Raw genomic sequence first — 9,668 nt, forward strand, 5'->3', positions numbered from 1 at the left:
CACGGTTTTAGTCCGTTTCAGAACACTGGACAATCGCCTCCCCCCGAATTCTGCCTCCAAACATCTGAGGCAAGATGCAAGCACATGAAAACACAGTTCACATCTCCTCAAGCAAGGAGAAGGAAGAACGTGAGTCAGATTAGAAAGTGCACACATTTAGAACAGGAAAATGAGTACGTAACATGGCTTAAAAACACTTTTTCTACAGCCACATATGTATACCCATCTTCTGCCCTAATGAACATGGGAGTGGCTCCCATTTTATCCCAGAAAAACAACAGCAAAACCCTGCAAGACGTTTAGGTTAGGTTAAAAGATGACAGCTGAGTAGAAATTTGAACCCAGGTCTCTGTGCTTAGAATCACACGATCCACTTCCCGCACTGACGTTGCAGGTAAAGGTACCCCTGCCCGTACGGGCCAGCCTTGCCAGACTCTAGGGTTGTGCGCTCATCTCACTCTAGAGGCCGGGAGCCAGCGCTGTCCGCAGACACTTCCGGGTCACGTGGCCAGCGTGACAAGCTGCATCTGGCGAGCCAGCGCAGCACACGGAACACCGTTTACCTTCCCGCTAGTAAGCGGTCCCTATTTATCTACTTGCACCCGGGGGTGCTTTTGAACTGCTAGGTTGGCAGGCGCTGGGACCGAGCGACGGGAGCGCACCCCGCCGCGGGGATTCGAACCGCCGACCTTTCGATCGGCGAGTCCTAGGCGCTGAGGCTTTAAACCACAGCGCCACCCGCGTCCCGGCGTTGCAGGACAGGAAGGCAATTCACTCACACTTAGATTTAATCTATGCACTTAAAATGTGACCCAGTTATTTTGATCCAAGAAGAACAGAAAACCTTGAAGTCCACATTCAGATAGTTGCTGTTTCGGTTGTCCATACAGTTCCACACCAGAGGGCAGCAGTGGCAAAATTACATGTGCAAGCTTGATTTTCCGGGGAGTCTTCCAAATGCCAGGGTAACAGAAGGCTTCCTTTGCTTTCGTGTGTGTGCAGAGGAGCGTGGAACAGCTGGCTTGTCCGTTTTTCTTCTCATTCGATACGTAACACCTAACCCTGAACAAGAGCTTGCGATGTAACGGGGATCAATCTTCAACAATGGCTTTAAAGGACCCGGTCTGTTTCGTTTGCAAAAGAAAGGAATCTATCGCTATCTGCGGAAGCTTTGGGAATGTCATCTTTGCATAGCAGAATGTGTGAGTTCCTGAACACTTCAATCATACCTCTCTACTGACAGTGGAATTAGAACCCTTACCCCATAGAGCCCTATGGGGTCACCTTACAAGCAGACGTGTTTACAACCGCAATGATCAAACATCTGGGAAATGTATGGTTTGCAATCATTTCTAAAAACTTCTCTCTCTCTCTCTCGCGGACGGAATATTTATAAAAGCAAAAAGAGCTGCAAAGACATCTATCAGTTTGGATCTGAAATAATCTCAACTGGATTTTTTGAAAGTGCATTTTAAGCTGGGAGGGAGGGGGAGAAAACATGACAGCTGAGACGTGTATATCAGGATATGCTGAGAACTGCATTGAGGAGTGTTTACATGCTCTTCCACCATTCTACAAAGAGAAACGTGGAACATATTGGCAGTCTCCAAAAAGACTCATTCAGGACCACAGATTTGCACATCCCTCTCTGGAAACAAATGGGGTGACAATTCTTTGCGATATCTTTGCCGGTTTCTCTATGCTTGGTTTTAAAAGGATGTGTTTGCCTTGTGATCGTGGGCACCAAAGGGAAGAATATGGGACTGCTTGGTTTTAAAGCAGGGGTGAGTAATCTGTGGCACTGCAGATGTTGGGACTACATACCCCATCATCCTTGACCATTGCCCAAGTTGGCTAAAGCTGTTGGGACTTGCAGTCTGACATCATCTGGAGGGTCAAGTGTTCCGCTATCCCTGGGTTACTGCTAAAGAGGAGGAAGTGTGTCCCAACCCACAAATGTATAGCTGTAAATTTAGAAATTTAGAAAGCACGTCAAAGTGCAAGTAGATAAATAGGTACCACTCCAGCGTGAAGGTAAACGGCGTTTCCGTGCGCTGCTCTGGTTCACCAGAAGCGGCTTAGTCCTGCTGGCCACAAGACCCGGAAGCTGTACGCCGGCTCCCTCGGCCAGTAAAGCGAGATGAGCGCCGCAACCCCAGAGTCGGCCACGACTGGACCTAATGGTCAGGGGTCCCTTTACCTTTACCTAAATTTAGAATAGCTGAAAAAAGTGCAGTCCATCTCACCACGGTGGGGAAGGCTATGACCAAGTTACCTGCATGCGCCAAAACTTTAATGCCTCTCATTTCTCCCTTCGTAGGACTCTTTATCTTTAAGATAGACTTAGGACTTTCCCCTTCAAATACTCTATTTAGAGAACTGTTCTTTGACAGGTGTTTAAATGGACTGTCACCTGCAAAAAGTAGGATCTGTTGCCTTTCTATGAATAGACAGGTATAATGGTACAAATCCATCACTGAAAAATGTAAAAGGGACTATAGATCTAATAATGGAGAATAATAATGGGCAGCCTTGATTAAAGAAGCACTTTCACACAGTAAAATGTTTTGCATCAATCAAACTGGAATGGCGATACTGTAAGATATTTTATTTAAGCGCTCAACAATCTGAGCAACGTTTTGCCATGTGTTTAAGGAACAGGAAACAGTTGTTTCATGTTTTCTGTTCCTCCGTATTGACCTAATATCAGAAACATATCTGTTTGCGATGGAGAGATAAAATCTTCCTTTTTTTAGCAATACCGCGATGCTGATAAATTAAGGTGGTTATAAAATGGGTGGCTTTTGAACCACAAGATGTGTTGCTGTGTCACACAGTGGTGAGATTGCGACAGTGTTAACCGATTTGCAAAGGTCGAAATCCAAAACTGATATATAAATGCTAGGATTTCATAATGTTGTTTGATGCCCCCCTCCTTGGCAGAAAGCTCTGCAATCTATTTCTTTCCATTCATCCATTTGCAAACCACCTTTCTTCCAAAGGGCAAAAATCAGCATGTGTAGTTCCCCGCTTCTCTCACCTTCTTCTTCACAGCAACCCTGAGAGGTAGATTTCTGCTGCTGTACCAATAAAATGGAAAATGGTGTACTATTTTAGAGCATACCTCAGTACAATTCCGAACCTCTCATTCCTTCCTCTTGCCCAGTGGCGTAGCGTGGGTTGTCAGCACCCGGGGCAAGGCAAGTAATTTGTGCCCCCTAACCCGGGGCAAGGCAAGTAATTTGCGCCCCCCCCCCCGCTGCACTGTCCCTCCCCCAGATAGTCCCTCGCTCTCTCTCCACACCACACCGCACACCTGGCACCCTCCCCTCCACAGTGGGATGCGACCCGGCAGCTCGGATCGGATTCGCACAGCCAGCACTGCAGTGAGAGAGAGTGAGTGAGCCAGGTAGGGGCAGAGAGCTGCGAGTGCGAGCGCGCCCCCCCCAGATGTTGCGCCCGGTGCGGCCGGCCCCCCCTGCACCCCCCACGCTACGCCACTGCTCTTGCCTCAAAGACTTTTGCTTACAGGTGTGATGTATATGTCAGAGGAGAGAGAGAAAAAATCAATGTTCGACATTTACAAATGTAAATACATGTGCGGGGTTTTTTTTTGTATATTCCTTGTACTAGAGCATGCCATTATCAAAGTGAATTTTCCCGTCATCAAGACCGGGCACAAAACAGCACACACCTACAATTCCCCTGTGTTTAAAAGTGGAGCTCCGCCGTCCGAAAACATTCTTGTAAAACTGCGAGGACAAATTAAGTCCTCCGCCCCTGTCCTAATGTGTTCCGTATTTAGGTGATTTAACTCTAGGAAATACAGTTTGCTGTTAACGGCGGTCATTTTTCTTGCTTTGAAGCCAAGAAAACCTGTGGATATTTCATTAAAAACGCTGAGTCTTCAACAAGAAAGATGTCTGTTGTATTTAAAGTCCTAAAAATGGTTGTTGCTGTTTTAAAAAAAGATCTGCCGTACTTTCCTAGGTAGCAGGAGTTTTCGGAACAGCCTTTACCAAAACCAGGCAGGCAAGATGCAACGAAAAATTCCAGCAACCTAGAATAGTGACTGGGAGCAGGGAGAACGCAAACCATTTGTCCCTTTTTCTCAGGCTGGCAGCAGACGGGAGAGTCTTGCTCACCTCTAACTAGCGATGTCAGAGATGCAACATGTGCTCTTCTGAACTTCAGTCCTCGTCATCTGAGAGACAGGCGTCTTTCGCAGACCCACCCAGAGATAATGGAGGCTTTCTACAACGCCTTGTTGTTGTTTTTAAAGAAAGTTATTTGAAGTGTTTTAGCTGACCTCCTGTCACATTTAGTTTCTGCCCTAGATGGTGAGCCCAGAAATGTGGGTGAGCACTAGCAGGAGGGAATGTCATTTGTTCTTGGCAGTGACTTCCTCACTCATACGAACCTCCTGACTCCGAGGAACGTGACGGGCGAGTGTGCCGGATAAACTTTGCCGCATACCACTGTAACTAAACTATGACTTATAAGTGTACGGTGTGCAACCGAAAGAGGATTAAGCGGCTGCTTTTATGAGAAACGCCAAATGTGCAGGTGGAAAGAGACAAGACGTCCTTGGTGAGATCTCTGGGCGCTCATTGCTGTGTTTTCCACAAGCACCGATGAAAAATGGGCCAATATTTCTTTCCAAGCTGGGGTGGGAAGGAGCAGAGCCGTGGCCGCTCCATACAGCTGTTTTATCGTAGCTGGCTGCTGCAATATATTATTGACACCATAATAGCGCAGGGTGGCTCAGTTGGTTAGAGCACGGTGCTGATGATGCCAAGGTTGCAGGTTCCATCCCCGTAATATACAGCGGTACCTTGGTTCTCAAACGGCTTGCTACTCAAAAAACTTGGAAACTAAACACTGCAAACCTGGAAGTGTTCCGGTTTGCATACTTCTTTCAGAAGCCGAACATGCTCCGTTTTGAGTGCCACACTTCCGTTTTGAGTGTTACGCTGAGGTCTGTTTTTGCTATTTACCGTATTTTTCGCTCTATAGGACGCACTTTTTCCCCTTCAAGGGGAAATGTGTGTGTGTCCTATGGAGCGAAGACGCCATAGCCCCACGACCCTCTCCCAGCCGGAGAGGTGACACGCGGCTATGGCAGGAGCCTCTCTGCTGTGCCTTTCCGCTGCTCCCCGACCTGCTCTTTGGGGCTGGTGGTGGGCTTCCCCCCACCAGCCCCAAAGAGCAGGTCGAAAGGAACCTGAAGCCTGGAGAGCAAGAGGGGTCAGTGCACACCGACCCCTCTCGCTCTCCAGGCTTCCAAGGTAGCCGCCTGAACGCACCTTAAATGGCACCTTGTTTTAGAGCGGGAAAACAAGAGGGGGAAAGTTCTCCCCCTCTCTGCGCAGCGCCTCCTGCCGCTTCGCTGAAGGGGCGCTGGGCAGAGAGGGGGAGAATTTTTTTTTCTTGTTCTCCCCCTCTAAAACAAAGTGCGTCCTATTGTCCGGTGCGTCCTATGGTGCGAAAAATACGGTGTTTTGCGTTTTTGTGACTCTCTTGTTTTTGTGACTTTGTGGAACCCAATTCAGCTACTGTTTGATTGCAATACAGCGGACCCTTGGGGAACATAACTTTCGGGTTGCAAATGGGGCAAACCCAGAAGTGTATTCTTCTGGGTTTCGCTGTGCGCACATGTGCAGAAGCGCGCTGCGCATGTAGAAGAAGCACCTCTGCTTACGAAATTTCCAGGGTGCGCACGGACCCCCTGAATGAATTAAATCCGTATCCGGAGGGTCCACTGTACATTGTTTATTGCTTTCGTTTTATGGATCAATGGTCTCGTTAGAGAGTAAAATTCATGTTAAATTGCTGTTTTAGGGTTGTTGTTTTTTTAAAAAAAGAAGAAGTCTGGAACGGATCAAACCATTTTGCATTACTTTCTACGGGAAAGCACACCTTGGCTTTGGAACGCTTTGGTTTTGGAATGGACCTCTGGGGCGGATTGAGTTTGAGAACCAAGGTACCACGTACTTTGTTTATACACTTTTGACCCCAGCCCCTGTGGCCTCCCCCAGTTATAAACTCATGGTGGTATGGATCACATGGAGCCAGGGCCAAGGCACCGTCTAACTCGGAAAAGGGGCTCACCGGAGTCTGAAGAATAGCCAAATGCCTTGCTATTTAATAGAAGAGTTTGGATTTGATATCCCGCCTTTCACTCCCTTTAAGGAGTCTCAAAGCGGCTAACATTCTCCTTTCCCTTCCTCCCCCACAACAAACACTCTGTGAGGTGAGTGGGGCTGAGAGACTTCAAAGAAGTGTGACTGGCCCAAGGTCACCCAGCAGCTGCATGTGGAGGAGCGGAGACGCAAACCCGGTTCCCCAGATTAGGAGTCTACCGCTCTTAACCACTACACCACACTGGCTTACTAGTGACATTAACAACAACAACAACAACAACATGAACGGGTGAGATTTGCACCAGCCATACTGGCTCTCTAGTACAGAGCTGGAGAACACGCATGGAGCTCTCTAGCTCTTCTTAGACTACAAATCCCATCATTCCTGATCATTGGCCATGCTGGCTGAAGCTAATGGGAGCTGGAAGTCCAATATCACCTGGTGCCCCATCACTATCATGTAATTATAATCTGTTACTGGAACCTGGGATAGCTCTGTAGGTAGAGAGCGCATGAGACTTCATTTCAGGGTTGTGGGTTTGAGCCCCACAAGGGGCAAAAGATGACTGCATTGCAAAAGGGATGGACTAGATTACTCTCGGGGTCCCTTTCCAATTCTACAATTCTAATAAAAATGATGTGGCATTCACATACCGTGAGGAATAAAGAGAGAGGCAACTTGATTGCAGTATGCTAGGGGCTGTGCGATGGATCTTGGAACGTATCTGTTTAAATAGAAATAATTTTATGGCAATTATTTAGGCAATTACAGAGCAATCCAAAGCCCTGATCTGTGCTGCTGGAGAATGTTTGGCTCTGGCAGAGGTCTTCTTCCGCTGGGCGCTGCCATACCTCACAAGGAGCTCTGCTTTCCTGCTAAACCTGCCAGAAGCAGAGCAAATAGTTGTTGTTGAGTCGTTTAGTCGTATCTAACTCTTCGTGACCCCCTGGACCAGAGCATGCCAGGCCCTCCTGTCTTCCACTGCCTCCCGCAGCTTGGTCAAACTCATGCTGGTAGCTTCGAGAACACTGTCCCACCATCTCGTCCTCTGTCGTCCCCTTCTCCTTGCGCCCTCCATCTTTCCCAACGTCAGGGTCTTTTCCAGGGAGTCTTCTCTTCTCATGAGATGGCCAAAGTCTTGGAGCCTCAGCTTCAGGATCTGTCCTTCCAGTGAGCACTCGGGGCTGATTTCCTTCAGAATGGAGAGGTTGGATCTTCTTGCAGTCCATGGGATCCTCAAGAGTCTCCTCCAGCACCAGAATTCAAAAGCAAGACCAAAAACTACCAAGCATTAGTGCCAAATGCATTCACAAGGTTTCAAAATAGGCTGTCATGGAGGCAGAATGGGAAAAGGTGATAAATCGGCTTCACCCAAAGCCACCTGTTTCCTCATGGGGGCCCCGAATCGGATTCCCTCTGCTGCACCCAGGGCCAGATTTAGGTCTAATGAGGCCCTAAGCTACTGAAGGTAATGGGGCCCTTTATATGTCCAGCTGTCCTTTGTCAACAAGAAATTGTCGCTGTTTGGTTATGTTGAATATATGCTATATGGACATTTACGGACCTAATGGGTATCTAAAGCCATTTGCACATAACAAAATAAGTATTTTATCAAAGGAATTGTTGAACTGAAATACAGTTAAGGAGCAGTATATTAATAGTGAAACAAATTATTAAGCTCTTAATAATAAACTTAATAATGCAAACACATTGGCATTTGGCAATAACAAAAGTTCCATTAGAAACACAATTTACAAACACTAATAACCTAGTCTCTAGAAACTTACAATAACATGAAATAATAACAGGTGTCAATATATGATGCAAACTACTAATAATTATATATAAGGTGGTTGGCGGTTCGAATCCCTGCGGCGGGGTGAGCTCCCGTCTTTCGGTCCCAGCTCCTGCCCACCTAGCAGTTCGAAAGCACGCCTAAGTGCAAGTAGATAAATAGGTACCGCTTTACAGCGGGAAGGTAAACGGCGTTTCCGTGTGCTGCGCTGGTGCTGGCTCGCCAGAGCAGCTTCGTCACGCTGGCCACGTGACCCGGAAGTGTCTCCGGACAGCGCTGGCTCCCGGCCTCTTAAGTGAGATGAGCGCACAACCCTAGAGTCGGACACAACTGGCCCGTATGGGCAGGGGTACCTTACCTTTACTAATAATTATAAATAGCAGAATGTAGGCACCCTATATATAGAAATGAGCAAACCAGGGAGCAGGCTAGCAGGCAGGCTCAAGACTTGCATCACAGGAGCCTACACAACACAAAACACTGTTGCTGCTTGTAGGCTTTATTTTATTCGTTTTTTATCTTATGTTTTGGAAATGTACATCCGGGTGTTCTTTTCCTTTAAATTTTTTGGGGGGTCCCCAAGGGAGCGGGGGCCTAAGCTACCTGCACCAGTTTGTTGCTTCGAAGGCCGGAAATTGGCAGTTTTCTGCTTCCGCCCCAAGTGGCACCAGCTAGCAGGGTTGTGGGTACGGCGTTGAATCTTCCGCGTTGCGCCAACCAAGCTTGGTTTGCTTTGCACTGGGCCAGTAAATCGCTTAGCAGCCTCGCACACAGACCTTTAGAGAAAATGTGCAAATGTTTGGGCCTTCAGCTGTTTCAGATTCTCATTTGTGGAACGCCCTTCCTTGTGAGATGCATGTGGCTCCTTGATTACTGGCTCCCATGAGAAATTTAAGAACATTCCTTTTTTTACCCAGGCATTTGATAGCTGTTCCTGACACTCGGGGCAACTGTTTTTAAGAATGTCTATATCTGTTTTGAGAATATACACACACACACACACACACACACACATAATTATTGATGTGTTTGCTGCTCTGGGAGGAAGAGGGCAGGATATAGATTGAAGATACAGTGGTACCTTGGTTTAAGAACAGCTTAGTTTATGAACAACATGAATTAAGAATGCTGCAAACCCGGAAGTAGGTGTTTTGGTTTGTGAACTTTGCCTTGGAAGCAGAACATGTTCTGCTTCCTGTTGAGTGTAAATTGAGTCCCCCGCTGCTATGGAAAAGCACACCTTGGTTTAAGAACGCTTTGGTTTAAGAACGGACTTCCGGAACAGATTAAGTTCATAAACCGAGGTACCGCTGTATAAATAAACCAAGTTAAGGGACTATGCTGAAATGGCGAAATTAACTGGAAAGCTTAGAAATCAAGATGACAAGAAATTTTAAAAAGAATAGGAAATGTTGATTATGTATTTGCAAAAGTATTGTAAACAGGTTAATACACTGGCTGGATTTTAAAAATCACTTGCAATTTTAGAAATACTGTAGTAAAGGAAATCTGAGGCAAAAAATAATAATTTGGAGCAGAAATGATATGCAGTTAAAAAGAAAATTTAAGGAACCAGGGGTGAGGTGAGGAGGGAAGTCACAGGGTTCGGAGAATCCCATTCTATGGATTTGACATTGATTTTGTGTACAACTTTCTTTGTTTGTGGTTGGTACTGTATTTGTTGTTGAGTGTTTTTTGTTGTTGAAAACTTAATAAAAATATTGTTAAA

At 46.6% G+C, this 9,668-nt stretch overlaps 2 long non-coding RNA genes across 2 annotated transcripts in view; both read right to left on the minus strand.

Moving 5' to 3' along the window:
• Positions 1 to 3,959: 3,959 nt before the first annotated feature.
• On the minus strand, positions 3,960 to 6,963 carry LOC310668665. Its single transcript, XR_014506771.1, has 2 exons — positions 6,798 to 6,963; positions 3,960 to 4,785 (listed from the first exon to the last, which is right to left on the minus strand). It is a non-coding gene; the product is annotated as an uncharacterized lncRNA (long non-coding RNA).
• Positions 6,964 to 8,995: 2,032 nt separating this feature from the next.
• The window catches only part of LOC310668693, a 197,633-nt gene continuing 196,960 nt past the window's right edge, over positions 8,996 to 9,668 (minus strand). Inside the window, exon 2 of the long non-coding RNA XR_014506801.1 lies at positions 8,996 to 9,134. This is a non-coding gene — a long non-coding RNA (uncharacterized lncRNA). The remainder of the gene's footprint in view (positions 9,135 to 9,668) is intronic.

This window comes from Podarcis tiliguerta (genome assembly GCF_965153285.1).
Source record: "Podarcis tiliguerta genome assembly, chromosome: 18".
Classification (NCBI taxonomy): Eukaryota; Metazoa; Chordata; class Lepidosauria; order Squamata; family Lacertidae; genus Podarcis; species Podarcis tiliguerta.